This window comes from Helicoverpa armigera, chromosome 23 (genome assembly GCF_030705265.1).
Source record: "Helicoverpa armigera isolate CAAS_96S chromosome 23, ASM3070526v1, whole genome shotgun sequence".
In the NCBI taxonomy this organism is placed as follows: Eukaryota; Metazoa; Arthropoda; class Insecta; order Lepidoptera; family Noctuidae; genus Helicoverpa; species Helicoverpa armigera.
Genome location: NC_087142.1, coordinates 5,541,081 through 5,556,037, shown reverse-complemented (window position 1 = coordinate 5,556,037; position 14,957 = coordinate 5,541,081). Strand labels below are relative to the sequence as shown.

The 14,957-nt window shown below is 36.8% G+C and overlaps 1 protein-coding gene across 1 annotated transcript in view; it reads left to right on the top strand.

Moving 5' to 3' along the window:
* Positions 1–5,119: 5,119 nt before the first annotated feature.
* Positions 5,120–14,957, top strand: part of LOC110377261 (CDC42 small effector protein homolog) — a 31,182-nt gene continuing 21,344 nt past the window's right edge. Inside the window, exon 1 of the mRNA XM_021336077.3 lies at positions 5,120–5,344. The gene's annotated coding sequence lies outside the window, so the exon portion shown is untranslated. The remainder of the gene's footprint in view (positions 5,345–14,957) is intronic.

Sequence of the window (14,957 nt, the reverse complement as noted above, 5' to 3'; positions counted from 1 at the left end):
AGGCAAGTCAAGCGGGTCTGCGGGATTGTTCGAAAGAGTTACCGTGGCCCGTGGCCCTCAGTGTAGTGCGATGCGCGCTCGAGAACGGTCGCGTTTCCGCTGCACAATACGAATATTATATTCGCGTTTTGCGCGGCATTAGCCGCTGCCCGTCTCAGTCGCGATGAGTTCTAAACCGCTCATCGCCAACGAAGTTTTGGCATTCATTAATCATGCCATTGATTATATGGATGAGGTCAGCATCGTGCAGATCTGCAGATCAGCCTACAAAGAGGAGGAGGTTTGCAGTGCAAAGCTGCTGCTCTTCACGTCGCTCGGACAACTCGAGCAGATGCCATCCCGCCGAAGGGACGGTGGCGACAAGAGCCTGCAGGACATCATCTCCCTGCTGAAGAGGACTGATCCTGATGACGTGCCTGAATTCGTGGCGAAGGACTTACATAAGTTGCCTCCCGTCACGTTCGATCACGTCGATGTCACCAGGCTGTTGAAAGATATCACGTGTCTCAAGGCTAGCCTGGAGGATATGAAGTCCAAGATGGAAGCATCACAAGTTACCATCAATGACCTGCGTGGTGAAGTGGCGTTGTTGCGCAACGCTGTTTCTGTAAGTGGGGCATTGGATGTAATTAATGTGAATACTCGTCGCGGGGCGCAAAATGCGTCGGTCATCAGTTTCGAGTCGGCGAATTCGAGTGCGTCACCGATCGCCGATGTCGCTGACGATGCACCCCGCCCCGCCGCCGCCGTTGTTGCCGTGTCAACACCTACGGCCGAACCTTGCGTAGGAACATCGACCCCCAAACGCGCCTACGCAGCAGTAGCAGCCACCAACAAGCCCGCTGTGACGCAAACAAAGCGGGCTAAAGGAAAAGGGGGTAAACAAACCCGTGGCACATCACAGCCACAGACTGGTCCTAAGAAGGACACGTGCGACAAGGATGGCTTCATAAAGGTAGAAAGGAGAAAAAAGAGGCCACCTTGTAGGAATCAGTGCGGTACCGCACAAACAGGACCCAACATCCTGCTGCGTCCTGCAGTACCAACGACGCAGTTATACGTGTCCCGTCTACATCACACCACGACGGTGGAGCAGATCGTGGAGTATGTCCGGTCCAAGACCAACTGGACCTTGAGGGTGGCGAAGTTGGAGTCGCGCCACAATACGAACTTCAATTCGTTCATGGTGCGAGTTCCAACTCATCACGTCGAGACATTCCTCAAGGAAGAGTTTTGGCCGAAGGGTGTCGCATTTCGGAGGTTCCGAGGATGGCTACGCGACACCTCGCAGCGTAACACGACGCCGACGCTTCGTGTACATTAGTTTTTAAGTTGTTTATATATTATGTATTAGTGTATTATAATTTAATGTTATTATATTTAAGTATGGTATTGTATTTTCTATGGGCCTTAGATGCCTGATGCAAATAAATAAATAAATAAATAAAAATTACAAGGGCTTTAGAAGGAATATGGTGGGTTTTAGTCAAGTCTGACACTTCCTCACGTTGCTCCAATAGTGATAGGGTCATTTGATGAAAGAAAAGGTGAGTCAAGTTAAGTTCTTCTATTAAAACACGTCAAATCTGATAGTACTGTTTTCTAAATATCTTCTTCTTCCTTCCTATCCACAGGATTGCCGTCCCATCAGACTATGAGAATGAAAGAACAGAGAGAGCACCCGTGTAATGTGCCAACGCTTTTGCATTAAGCACCTTTTAATATGATGACAACAGGTACCTTTCGTTCTCAAAAACTGGTACAAAACAAAACCAGTCTTATTACTCCACTTAGTACTCAAAAATGCGAACACATCTTGTGCCCAAAGAACTTGGTCCATTTTACATAAGTCTTCTTATTTCATGATAACATTACATATATACTATTTACACTGACATTATTATAATACTCTTTTTATCTCTGAAGGCTAAACTCCGTATTATCTTTAATACACATTGTAAATGTTTCATTAACATTTTCTTCGGAATTTATATAGTAAGGTCTTTGGTCTTATGTAACTAGAACTTTATCTTATGCAACTAGAATTTTTGAGAGCAAAACCTGGACTTCAAAAATTAATTTATTGTAGTGTCATTCAGTGGTGCATTGATGCTATGTTATGTCTAATGGTCTTAGGAGAGATGGAGTTCAATTTATAGGTTGCGAGTGAATTAGTCAGATCACGTAAATGTTGGTCCTGCTCCTGATCTCTCTCCGGTCGTCCCATTGGGCTACGTGAGTGAAGGTATAGGGAGTGCATCTGTGTCTGCGCAAATGCTTATGCACTATGATATGTTCTACGCAGTTGGCTGATCTCCATATACATATGAATAAAGAGCCTTGGCTGACAATCGGCTAGAAGGGCATTATCGTCATCACTAAAATCAGACTGGTTAGTATTGTTATTTTTAAAAATGTCGTAATTTTTGGGGCAAAGCCGATTCTAAGATAAAAATATGCTAATGCTGGATGACTATAGATTGTCCGCGATCCTAGCGACTGTTACTTAGCCAGGGTCCTTGAGATAAGAAGATAGCGTTCACAAATATTAGAGTTATCGGTCAATTACTAATAGTATAATTGTGTTCTAGATAATTAGGATATTTTTGACACATAAACATTACATAATTTTGAGATTATTTTCTCATTATGTAAAAAACATGCTTGTATAAGGCAACTGGTGTAGCATACCTGAGTACATTTTAATCATCCCTACGCATAAAAACAAGGTATACCCGGTTCGATGCCTATATGAAGCCCACTGGCTTCACTTGGCTACGTTACCCTTATGTCTAAATTTTTCATTACAAACTTGGACCTCCCAAGGAACCTCCCGATGTTTCAATAAGGTGACCATAATACACCTCCTCATAGCAACTCTCGGATTAATAATTAGCGTCTAAAATTGTTGTAACTTCAATGTGCTTCAATTTAGTTATAGCTGAGTAAACTATTGTCATTAATTTCTCATCATCTCCCGAGCCTTTTCCCAACTATTTTGAGGTCGGCTTCCAGTCTCACCGGATGCAGCTAAGTAGATACCATTTACAAGAGGCGACTGCCTATCTGGCCCTCCTCAACTCAGTTACCCAGTATCCCTTGTCACTGTTTTCTATTAATTTAAATTATGTTTTTTCTTTAAAACTAAGCACCTATAGTTATAGCATTAGAAGTTATAGAGGCCAAGATAGGTATTTGAGCAGAAACGAATGCATTAGGTCTAAACACGAACCACGTCTGAGCACTTAAAACTCTAACTTAAAAAATATAACAGATCTGTCCAAAGTATGTCCCCTAGAGTCCTACTATTCACGTACTCTTGGTCACAGGATTCTTCCACCTGAGCGAGCATCGAGCGCCGCGCGCGCATAGCTGCGTTCATGTAGAAAACTATTCACTGGTCCACATGTTCACTATGCCACCTATAGACTTCCCTCGTTTTCCCTCAGCCTTTGTAGGAATCCAGGCGACTAATGTGGAGAAAAACGGCCTATAACTCATAGTTAAATCTTCAATAGATATGATTAACCACAGTTTAACGGTCGATTGCAATAAACTATCGGATTTGCTTATTAGAATTTGACATAACTCGCATTGGGTAAATGTCAAAACAACGGATGCAGAGGTATTTAGAAAATTGAACTAGCAGTGATTTCTACAACCGATTTATTTATTTATTCAGGCAAACCAACAACATATTTACAAAACAAGTATAGTTGCTTAGTTTCATATACGTGTTTACAGTGTAAATATGTTACTTACATGTATGCACACCATTAACAATAAGTTACAGAGTAAAAATACTTATTTATAACATTACTTCAGTCAAAACTATGGGGAAAAACAATGAATATAAGTTTATTAATTAATCTATCTTCTATCTATATAAATAAAAATGAATTGTTGTTCGTTAGTCTGATTAAAACTCGAGAACGGCTGGGCTGATTTTGGTTTAAAATGTTTATTGTAGTCCAGGGTAGGTCTAAACGGTAAGCAAATAAGGAAAAAAATTAAAAAGTATTGTGACTTACTAAATATGCCTCCAATAATTAGGCGGTACGAATTTCGCCGGGTCAGCTAGTTAAATTATAAAAGGAGAATTTAATTACATTACATTAGTTAGAGATACAAGCACCCGTTAGTTTGCGATTATTGATTAAATTTTGACATTAGCACCATATAAATTATGTCAACAGTAAGTTTCAATCTACAATCACATAAAAGCGGATAGCTAGGTTATAGAAATCCCCAGTAAATTACAGTGATAAACGCTCGAGGAAGAAAACAACAGGATTGTTTAATGTTTTTGATTAAAGGTTCTTGAGCGACGATCGTGGAAAAGCCAAACGCTATATACCTAGGTAGGACAATGATGTCATCCAGCAAGCTGAAATGACGATTTGCAAAAAGCTGAAGTTGCTAACATCAATCTGATGACTGGAGGTTAATATTGCAGTGGACCAATTTTGTACATACCTAAATAAGAAATTCTTTAACACCATTTCTAAAGAACTATAAAAACCCAGCTGAAACAAGTGACGACTAACACTTAGATGTGATGTTCTCGCCATAATGTAAATGCTCGCTAAATAGGGTGTCCCTGATCTAGAGAGGGATCAGGGATTATATGCAGAATAAATATGTACTGTTGATCCGCGGATAACACTGAGATGAAACAGATATTCATGAAATAATTGTGACAAGACTAATAAAAATACTGTGAAACACAGCTAAGAATAAATAGGCATGTACATACCTACATCAATAAAAATATACCAAAGTAGCTGCTTAATCAAAAGGCAAAAGTAGTAGGAAATAAGGATCCAAAATGCATTTATCAAGTTAACGTTAATACATTCAGATTTATTAAATTACGTCCAAACAAACAAGTCGAACGTTCAAGACTCGCCGCAATGTCCTTTCGCCTTTTCTCTTGAGTCAAAGAAATGTGTGTACGACCGTGGCATACACAATGTGCATATGGGGCGAAACTAAAGCAGTAGAACTTGATTCCGATGACATTTAAATTAGACCTTAAGTTGTAGAACTTAGTGCACATATTAGCTTACCAATTTGTTCTGCTGTTACGACTTTGTGTAGCCCGGTGCAAGCCAACCGGCGCACCACACTTCACGTCATCAGTCGCTCACTGGTCCGCGTGAAGGGAGGGCGCACCTCTTCGCGTCGCTTCTAAACTATTATCAGAAAACAAACGTTAATAGTTTAATCCATTATTTGTTGAACAAGCAACGGTGCAAACTATACAAGTATTTGTGTCATTAAACCGTGTAACTTTAACATCAGTGTGTGTTCCAATATTATCACGAGGATTTCGTTTATATACGTAAGTATATTGATTTTTCTTAGTACGTGACAGGATATTTATTCCATCACCAAACTTAAATGTCGCTGTACTGTTTGGAACATTTCATTTCGAAGAGAGACGCTAAAAAGATTTATTCGTTTCATTAAAAGTTGATAGTTTGCCGAGAAAGCACGTTGCGGCTACAATTCCGTTACTTATGTGTTCTTTTGAACTTGTCTGACTACTATAGTCAGCCATCTCTTTAGTTTGTGGAATAAAATGAGTGAGACTACACATTTTCTAATTTGAAAATTCTGAATATTTAAAATGTGTTACAATGAATTCTTGTTCGGCAGTTGGTTTATGTCTGACATCGACGTGATTAATAGCTGCCGTGTTTATGTTATAAAGATCATCGGTACACCCAGTGACTAACATGCGGTTACCCGTTGTGGTCTATTTACTTATAAGTAGGTGACTATAAGGTATATCAATTACGGAACTTTGTTTTCCAATGTTAGGTCTTTCAAATAATTGCTTATGGTAAAAATCAGAATAGTGCTATTCGGGTCCATTTCATTTGTTATGTCACACATGAACGTCCAATTAAGTAAATTATTTGCTAATCATTGATCCTAATTTAAGCAACAAAAAAAAAAAACAACGAAGCAAATGAAATTCAGCAATCCTAATCCTAAACTAAAAAATACGAAACCGAAACCCACACTAGCCATTCAAAAAAGATTGATCGTAACACGTATAATGAATATAATGTATTCAGTACATGAATAGAAGAAGATACGGTGAACTCCGAACAACGGTACAGGAACAAAATTAACACAACACAGAGTTAAAGCAATAGACGACGGAAACGGTACTGTATGCTAAGTGGACGATGCGAAATATCGTACTGACACTTCCTTGAATAGATACATTTGGGAAGGGACATGATAATGTCCGTGAAACAATTAGCTTTAAAGACGATGAAGATGATAATATTCCAAGTCTTGTTAAAAGCATTGTTCACACGGAGAAACTTGGACAAATTGTACACTTTGGGATAGCTCTTCTGTTGAAAATTCTTAATTAAAGGAACATGTTTCTTTATTCAAGAGACACATGCAAAAAATTGAAAATACCTAGTACCAATATTTTAAACCAATCACTGTTCACGTATTAATATTTAAGGAGAGTCCAGCAAAGAGAGGATACGTATATTTATTTGCAATTCTTATTCAGTCTGTATGATGCCGAGGAAGTAAAAGAAAGGTTAAAAGGCATTATTACTAAGTACTTCTTTCTCATCACTATAAACGATTGAGCAACTAAGTATATTGATTAGTATCTAACATGGCTGCAACTAAGGAGTTTAACATCAACAGGTTTCAATGTCGCCGCTATTTACTTCCTCAAAACTATATTACTATTGTCTTTGATCGCATTGTTTGATGATACAATAGTCATGAATGCAATCCCAAATTATGCAATAAATATACTTACTAGACTATTAGCATCATCGTTTAACGTATTCTTTGCTGTGAGTAGGTATATATAATACAGTGTTAGACAACCGGATTTCTAATATTTCCTCGCGTACCACTAAAGAAGTCTAACGGCCGTTTCCAATTTTCCACCTATCTCTTTCCAGAGATAAAATTGTATTACCTACTTAGTCCTAAACAAATTATCTCAAATTCCTGTCTCTAGTAATCAAAATATTTTTACCGTTAGAGGAAGTCTACTTGTTGTCGAAATTGATTTGGCAAATGCAATATTTAATGACAAAATGAAGAAGTCTTAAGTATTATTAGACAAACAGGTAAAATAAGGCATAAGTGATTTCAGCTTGCCACTTTTGTTGTTGTTGTAGTTTTCAGCGAAGTACCAAGCAATGTGAATGAGGAATTAGTCATAGTAGCAAGTACGCGGTTCAGAGAAGTTCAACGTCCAAACAAACTTAACTTAAATGACTCACGTACAAAACAAAACCTAATTCAAGTATTGAAAACATTACACGTAAGACAATCTTCTTTCTTGCACAAACCGATTCAATATTTTGCTGATATTTTGTAAAACGGCATGCAACTCCCATGTGTCATACTTATTTGCATAATGCACATTATATTATGCTTATTGTTTTTGTAGCTATTTTCCTCATGTATTGCTTTATCTTATTCCCAGTAAATAATTCAATGGGTATAGAAGCATCATCTTGCTTCTTAGTCAATATCATCAGAGATGACATTCCTATCATCCTATTCTTCTGTACATAAGATAATCTCTATTCTTCACAACGAGAGTACTGGTCGATGTGCTTATTCTCTATTATTCTCTATTATCTTATTCTAAGGTTTTGGTATCTCTAAAATAATAATTCCGAATGGAGTTAGTTTCATCATTTCCTCATCAACATTAGTCCTTGTTCTGTTCGCTTTGGATAATTTTAGGACTAGAGTTTAAGATGCATAATTTCAAAATTTTGAAATTAATAAACTAAATTAATTCAAGGTTGTGGTTAGATATTTGAAATATTCCCCAGCATGCTATCGTCAATATAAATCATAGCTATTTGCAAATCCTAATTTTCCATAATGTGACACGTGATAATTAATTAATTCGATATAATTTAGAAATCATCTCGCCTTGAGATCGCGTGGAAAGATTACTAGCATTTTAGTTCAAGTTTTTGTTAAAAAACAACCTTCATAATTACACAATTCTATGCCATCTTATCTTAGAAAACGTAAAACAAACGATTCATTAAAAGCTCCACAAATCAATTTGAATGCATTTGAACTCAATGTTTCTGAGTTCTCATGCATAAAATGGTAGTTTTACGTTAACGTTTATGATCCTAGCAATGACTAACACAAAGGTGTATTATAAAATTTGTGCACGCATAAGGCGCCGGGTTCACTAACAATGGTGGAGTATGTGTGACGTGCAAGCCTCAGCCATTGTTGAGAGCAACAGACTCGCTGGCATTGACGTAAATCTTTAGATTCAACGGAAAATTAACCTTAAGTGTAACAGCATAAGGTGTCAAATCAAATCAGTCCCATGGTTTTTTTTTGCTCACCCGCCCCTTGTTCGATTGTCAATATCGATTTCGTGTCAACAGATGAACTTAAAAGGCATAACTAAACGAATGACAAATATGCAGGGAGGAATACCAATGGAATCAGAAAAAGATGGCAAGAAGGAGAAGAGAATAAATAAAGGACAGAAAGGTGATGATGGGGCCAAGAGTAAGGGAAAATGCATAACAGACAGCCAATGGCATAATAACAAGAATAAATCAACTCAAAATCTTGAAAATAAGCATATCTTTCAGTTAGAAAGTGCTCATGAAGATTTATTTCAGTTTTTATCTCGTCTTTTCAACCAAAACTAAACCGGTTTAGAAACGTGAAACAAGACACGGCACTTAAGCAATTTTTTGAATCGTTTTACATAAAAAAGAACGTGCATTATTATTCTTTATTGCAACATTTGCCAAACTGCTTCTGCAGCTGTGTCCATGAGATGATGCTGCAAAATGCTCTCTGTTGATGCAAGTCTGTGACAAAATGACAAAATCAGGTCTTCGTTCCATGACCTAGAGACTACAAAACGTGACATTGTCATTCAATTCATCATTTTCAATGAATTGAGGTATAATCGTAGCAGCGATGTAGATTAATTATTGGTATTCGATGACTTGGACAACTAACAGATATTCGAAGTTTTTTAGTGAAAGCATCCGCATTGATTTTTTTTTTTACTTAAAATAAATGAAAACTTGTGTCTCCTATTACACTGTTTTAAATGGCGTTGCGTGCATTACAATATTGAGCGTGGTCAAAGAATGAACGTGATATCCAGTTTCGTAATAATGTTTATATTAGCCAGAGTACTTTGCTTTCAAAGCTATCTCGGTCATACAATAATAAACTGAGTCTTACATATCCTGGACTGCAGCCAGGCTTGCACTCAGAACAATAGTGGCTATTCACTTGCGAGCTATTGTAGATTGAACTAGCGACGTACCCTGTCTTTGAGCGGGAACAAAAATAAACTGTCTATCTATCAAAAACTTCCGTATTAATCACTCTACCTATTGATGTAAGCTGAACAAAAAAACCCGAGTAGTAGTTTTTGAGTTTTGCAAACAGAGAGACAGACCCAGTAGAGGACTTTGTTTTTTGCAATGTAGTGATATCTAGGGTGCCACCCCAAAGTTTGATATTCCTGCCCTTTTCATATCTATTGCGGTAACCACAAATGGATGCGACGCAAGATTCTCATTTGCAATATTACTGTCATCCACGTTGTTTTATTGAGAAATCACTGTTGCAGTAATGCTCGGCGAAAGTGTCTGACTTTTACGGTTTGGTTGCAATTCTTGCGGAATACCGGAGACTTTGAATTATTGAGAAGTTTCACAAATAATCTGAGAATATAAAGTTGATTGATTAACATTAAATAGGTAGTTTGCTATTTGAATGGTTGACTGGAAACGGCGCCTTCAGAATTTGGTAAAATGCCAAGATGGAGAAAATTACTTGGCTTTTATGCTAGACCCCATAAATAATACGGAATATGCCATTACAGGCTAAGTTAGGGGTAGTTTGTGTACTTTGCTATAAAACTGAGTCTAACTGCGATTTTTAAAGCGTAGACTTTATGGCTCTTATAATAGCCATGAATAATTTTCGGGCATTCCTCTTTCAAGTCCTGATGAAAAATCCTTTTTAAAAGTTTGGCATTCATTGAAGAAAATAACAATCTGATTGAACGAAACTTTTTTTATATTTTTTAAAGGTTTGTTTAACAATACAAATTAGGTAAATAGTGAGTTAGTTAAACAGTATTTTTTATTTTAAATAATCGGCGTATAATTATGAAGAGCACCGGAAACTGATACTAAAGTTAGTAGGAAAAAAATATTTGAGGTTTATTTATATACTTATAACAATGGTGCACTTAGATGCTGTTGAAATGTAGATTGTTGAACAGTCGATAGTAGTGTTGTTAATAAGGAAATGACAATATAACACTGACATTCGACGCCTCTGTTCAATGCTCCCAAGAGAAACTGATATATTACTCATGTAATAACAATTTTATACCAGCTTGGTTTTATTGAAATACAGGATAGTTTTATAAAAACTGTGTCGAGTTAGAAACTTAAGTTTTCTTCAATATGACGTTGCATCGATGAATTCTAGAAAAATCTGCCCGTTTTCGTAGATTGTGGTTGATAAGTTATCTATTTTCTATATCTGATGATGATATTTAGATATTAGGCAGGAAGGTATTTATCTCCCACGTTTAATGGTATGCAAGTGTATCAATTAACCAAACCACGATGAAAAAGAAAAAATTACGAACAAAGTGCCTAAATTGCGAAAAAAATACACCATTACATCTAAGTACACAAATATTTTCTAACTCATAAATGAAAATATCGCCATTGAAAAGCCATACCTAGTTACAATTTTAGTGTAACACAAATAGTCGCAAGTCGTAAGTAACGCGTACAAATTCTGGAATATTCGTCGGAAGGCGGGAGTCGGTTGCCATGGTAACCGGGGGGTGGGCTATTTCTATCCGTCCTCCTTTGATCTTGCAAGCGAGCATTCCTCATGGGCTTGCGACATGCAGCTCGAACACTCGAGCTATCTTGGAACAGGTCACGATGTGAACTAAATTCTTTCACCGTAATATTTTGCTGGCCCAACCTGCTTTGGCAAGGACGTTTTTTGTGTGCCTTGTTTAGGCGATACTAAACTTGTGACTAAACATTCCTTGAGCTGGATTTGTTTTTTGAGAAATTTAATTCGTGAATGTTTAGTTCTTAAGTTTATTTTAGTTCAATTTTTAAAAAACGGACTCATACGGTCATGCTTATATGATTTTCTATAAAACTTACTGATAGCTTTTAACCAGTGAACACACATATACATAGGTCTTCAACATTGATTATCATAAAATATGCTTCCTAATAATAAAAATTGTTTTACTAGGTATGTAAATAACTGTATGTAGTTACCTACTTCTATATTGACACAAAAATTAAGATGCTTTATAAACATTTTTCCGTAATCTGCTTAGGCTCGCGCCATGATATCCGTTCTAAATTCAAACGGTAGGTTGCGTTCACGTTACTTAGTTCACACACATTGGCTTCATTCATAATTTACGAATCATTGTGTTAGTTGTAAGTCCCACGGTCTGAACTAACCTTAAACGTAAAACATGTTACACTCGTTTCGATGCTTACTGTTTCATAGTATTTCAATAAAATTGTGTTTTCTTGAAATAGATATATAATGTCAAAGTTTTGAAACGTCCTACCTTTAAAGTTGCAATATATTTTCCATGCCAAACATAATATTGACCTAAAAGGCCTGTCTACAGGAAAACCGTAGCATTTACAACAGGAAATTGTCTTAACGTTGCATAGCGCTCCGGAATAGGAAAAATATTAAAGCAAATTAGTTTACAAAGGGCAGAGCCACGGGGCAATATGTCACAAAATTAGGTAAAACAAAGCACTCCCAATCTGTTTGTGATAAACTCAAAAACTATTGACCGGATTTTAATTCATCATCATCATCTCAGCCATAGGACGTCCACTGCTGAACATAGGCCTCCTCCTTAGATCTCCACAGGTACCGGTTGGACCTGCATCCAGCGTCTTCCGGCGACCTTTATAAGATCGTCTGTCCACCTTGTTGGTGGATTTTGATTCAGTTTCCATCAATACAGAAAAAAACATAAGGAAGGTTTACATAGGCGAAGCCGGGCGGTCCAGTAAATTAATAAGATAATAAGCCTTAGCTGTGACTACACGGCTGTTTGGTGTTTACGCGCATAATCTATGGCACGCCGCGACCAAACAATGCGTGAGTCATGGACCACAGATAACGTATTGTCTTCGCTTATGAAGACGCGATGAAGTTTGACTGATGATGTAGAACTAGGAAGTTAGAAGGAAAAACTATTAGGCAGAGATGGGTTATTATCATAATATAATTTCTATTTCCGTAGGTACTGACAATGCCTATTATGGTTAGCTTTATTTAAGGGATAAATGATTTGTTTTTTTGACTGATGGCCTCTGAAGTGTCATGTTTGTTTTACAGATATGATTCCAAAAGAATGCCATAACATCTCTTGATGCAGAAAAATATGCTTTCTTCTAAGGTATCCTAGGCTTTATATTTGTTTCAACAATAATTTTTCAAGAGTTAAAAGGTATTATCCACATATCTACATACATAAAATAATATATGCTGGCAAAGTGGCAACAACTGATCGATTCAGAGATTACCTGCTCTGCAGTCTCACGAAACATTATAACAAAACATTAACAGTTACATGCGAAACATGATTATTTAACAAACATTATGACTTACATCACACGATAATCGTATTAACTCAATTAAAATTAAATTGTCTCAAATCTGCAGCCAATATACGCAATTGACCCGGATTATAGTGTTGCCAATTTATTTATTAAATTAAGTACAAAGAAGGAAAAATGTTGAGGATATTTACGTATTAATTACATATAGTACAGGTAAATGTCATATTTATTGCACTTATTATGTCTGTGAACGATTATAGTCATGCCATTGTATGTGCAGGTGCAAAATAATAACGAACCAGAATTAAAAGTGAGTCGTTGTTATTAAGATTAGTGTTGGTGTAATCGGTTCACATTTTCCATAACAATGTACGAGAGTATCAAGCTAATCCACGATCACTAATTTCGCTTCGCCGGGAAACTGATCAGAAATCTTCTCATACTTTTCCGATAGTAATATTGCCATGAACCCACCCATCTCCAGAGCCTTTTCCGAACTATGTTGGGACGGCTTCCAGTCTAACCGGATTCAGCTGAGTACCAGTGTTTAACAAGGAACGACTGCCTAACTGACCTCCTCAACCCAGTTAGCCGGGCGACCTGATACCCCTTTGTTAGACTGGCGTCAGACTTACTGGCTGTTAACGACTGTCAAAGATGTTCAATCGCCAAGGACCTACATTGGTACCTAATTACTTTTATCCGAAAATCAGTGGATACATAATGATGATGCAATGACTAAATGACGTCTACCGAACTGACGACAATATTTTCAAAATTGGCCATACCTCTAGTTACTTTGCAAATCTTCCATGTAGGAAAATACGTCCTAATGTTATGCTTGATTGTAAACTGGTTGTTGACCTTATATTTTTTGTATGTTACTTACAGTTGTGATCTCATCACATGACTCAAGTTTGGCTATCGCAATTAAATTACGATCACTCTTGACGGCTGTTGAAAAGATCTATTGTAATAGCTTATAGAGGTAATCCATTGCGAAATAAATACCTCAAGAGTCTGTAAATAGTATTTTTGTGCCAATCATTGGCAAAGACTATCTCACATTTAACATACATAATTATAATTAACTTTATTAACAGGGTTCATTTATTGATTTCTTCAAAATGTGTTGTTCATTTGATAGAGCAATATTAATAAAAAAAAGAAAATAGAGCAGATAAAAAAAGGTTACCAAAAAGCAAAGGTCTTCCATAATGCATATTAACAAACAAAGACTTTTATTGATAAAATTAATATTAATAGCTAGCTACAAATTGTATTTTAAAACTAAGAGAGCGTCATTTACATTACAAATAGCCAAGTTTTCCCGCCAGTTCATGGTCGAAACCATAGTTAGTATCGATTATTCTGTTAATCGATTCGAAAACACCCGCATATTCTACAGTTGTCTGTGGTTAGAGTTAGCTTATAAGTATTTGACTTGAAATAATTAGTCATGCAAGAGTATACATACAAAATTCAGACCCTTTTTCAAACAGACAGGGATACCAAAATTTTTTTTCTTGTTGTTAATTCGTAAAATTTTGATTTTAACTTTCCTACGAACACAGAATAATAATTGGCAAAGTTAAGTATGTATTTGTGTACTTATTATATTTGTATGTTTCTTAAAAACTTCAAGAAATACTGAGGAGTAAAGGCAAGAAGTACGCGAAAAGATAAATCTTTGTGATTGGGTCCCTTAGTGGACGTCTGGACGTTATCTACCCTACCAGGAGTCGTTTGTCTAGATATTATCGCGTCAAAACGTATCCTGTGGGTGTAGGTAGGTATGTAAGGAACGCTCCTTCATCACTTATGAGTAACTTTTATATTTCTGCATTCCCCTACATGCTGGAGCTGGATGCGAGAAGCCGAAAATCGATCTCCTATGTCCAGCAGTGGACTGCGATAGGCTGATGATGATGATGATTCCCCTACATAAATAAGAACGGAGTTATAGACGGTATGTTCCCGATGATAGGTAGGTACTTGAATCGTGTGAAATTCAATTTAACATAGATACCCACTCGTATATTAACTACGAAATAAAGTATTTGGATGTTAAAAATCTTACAACCAGTTAAGCCATAAGACCCGCCTAATTTTTAAAGATCGCCGACGAGTTACAGTCAGACAGAAAGAAGTTAATTCAACATATCTATTTCCTATTACATTCACGGGTCTAACATCAGGTGTGTGTAGGAATCAGCCATAAAATTGTAATCCATTTATACGAGCAGGGACCCTCGGCCAGTCACCTTGATGAGCTAATTAGCCACACATACAGAAAGG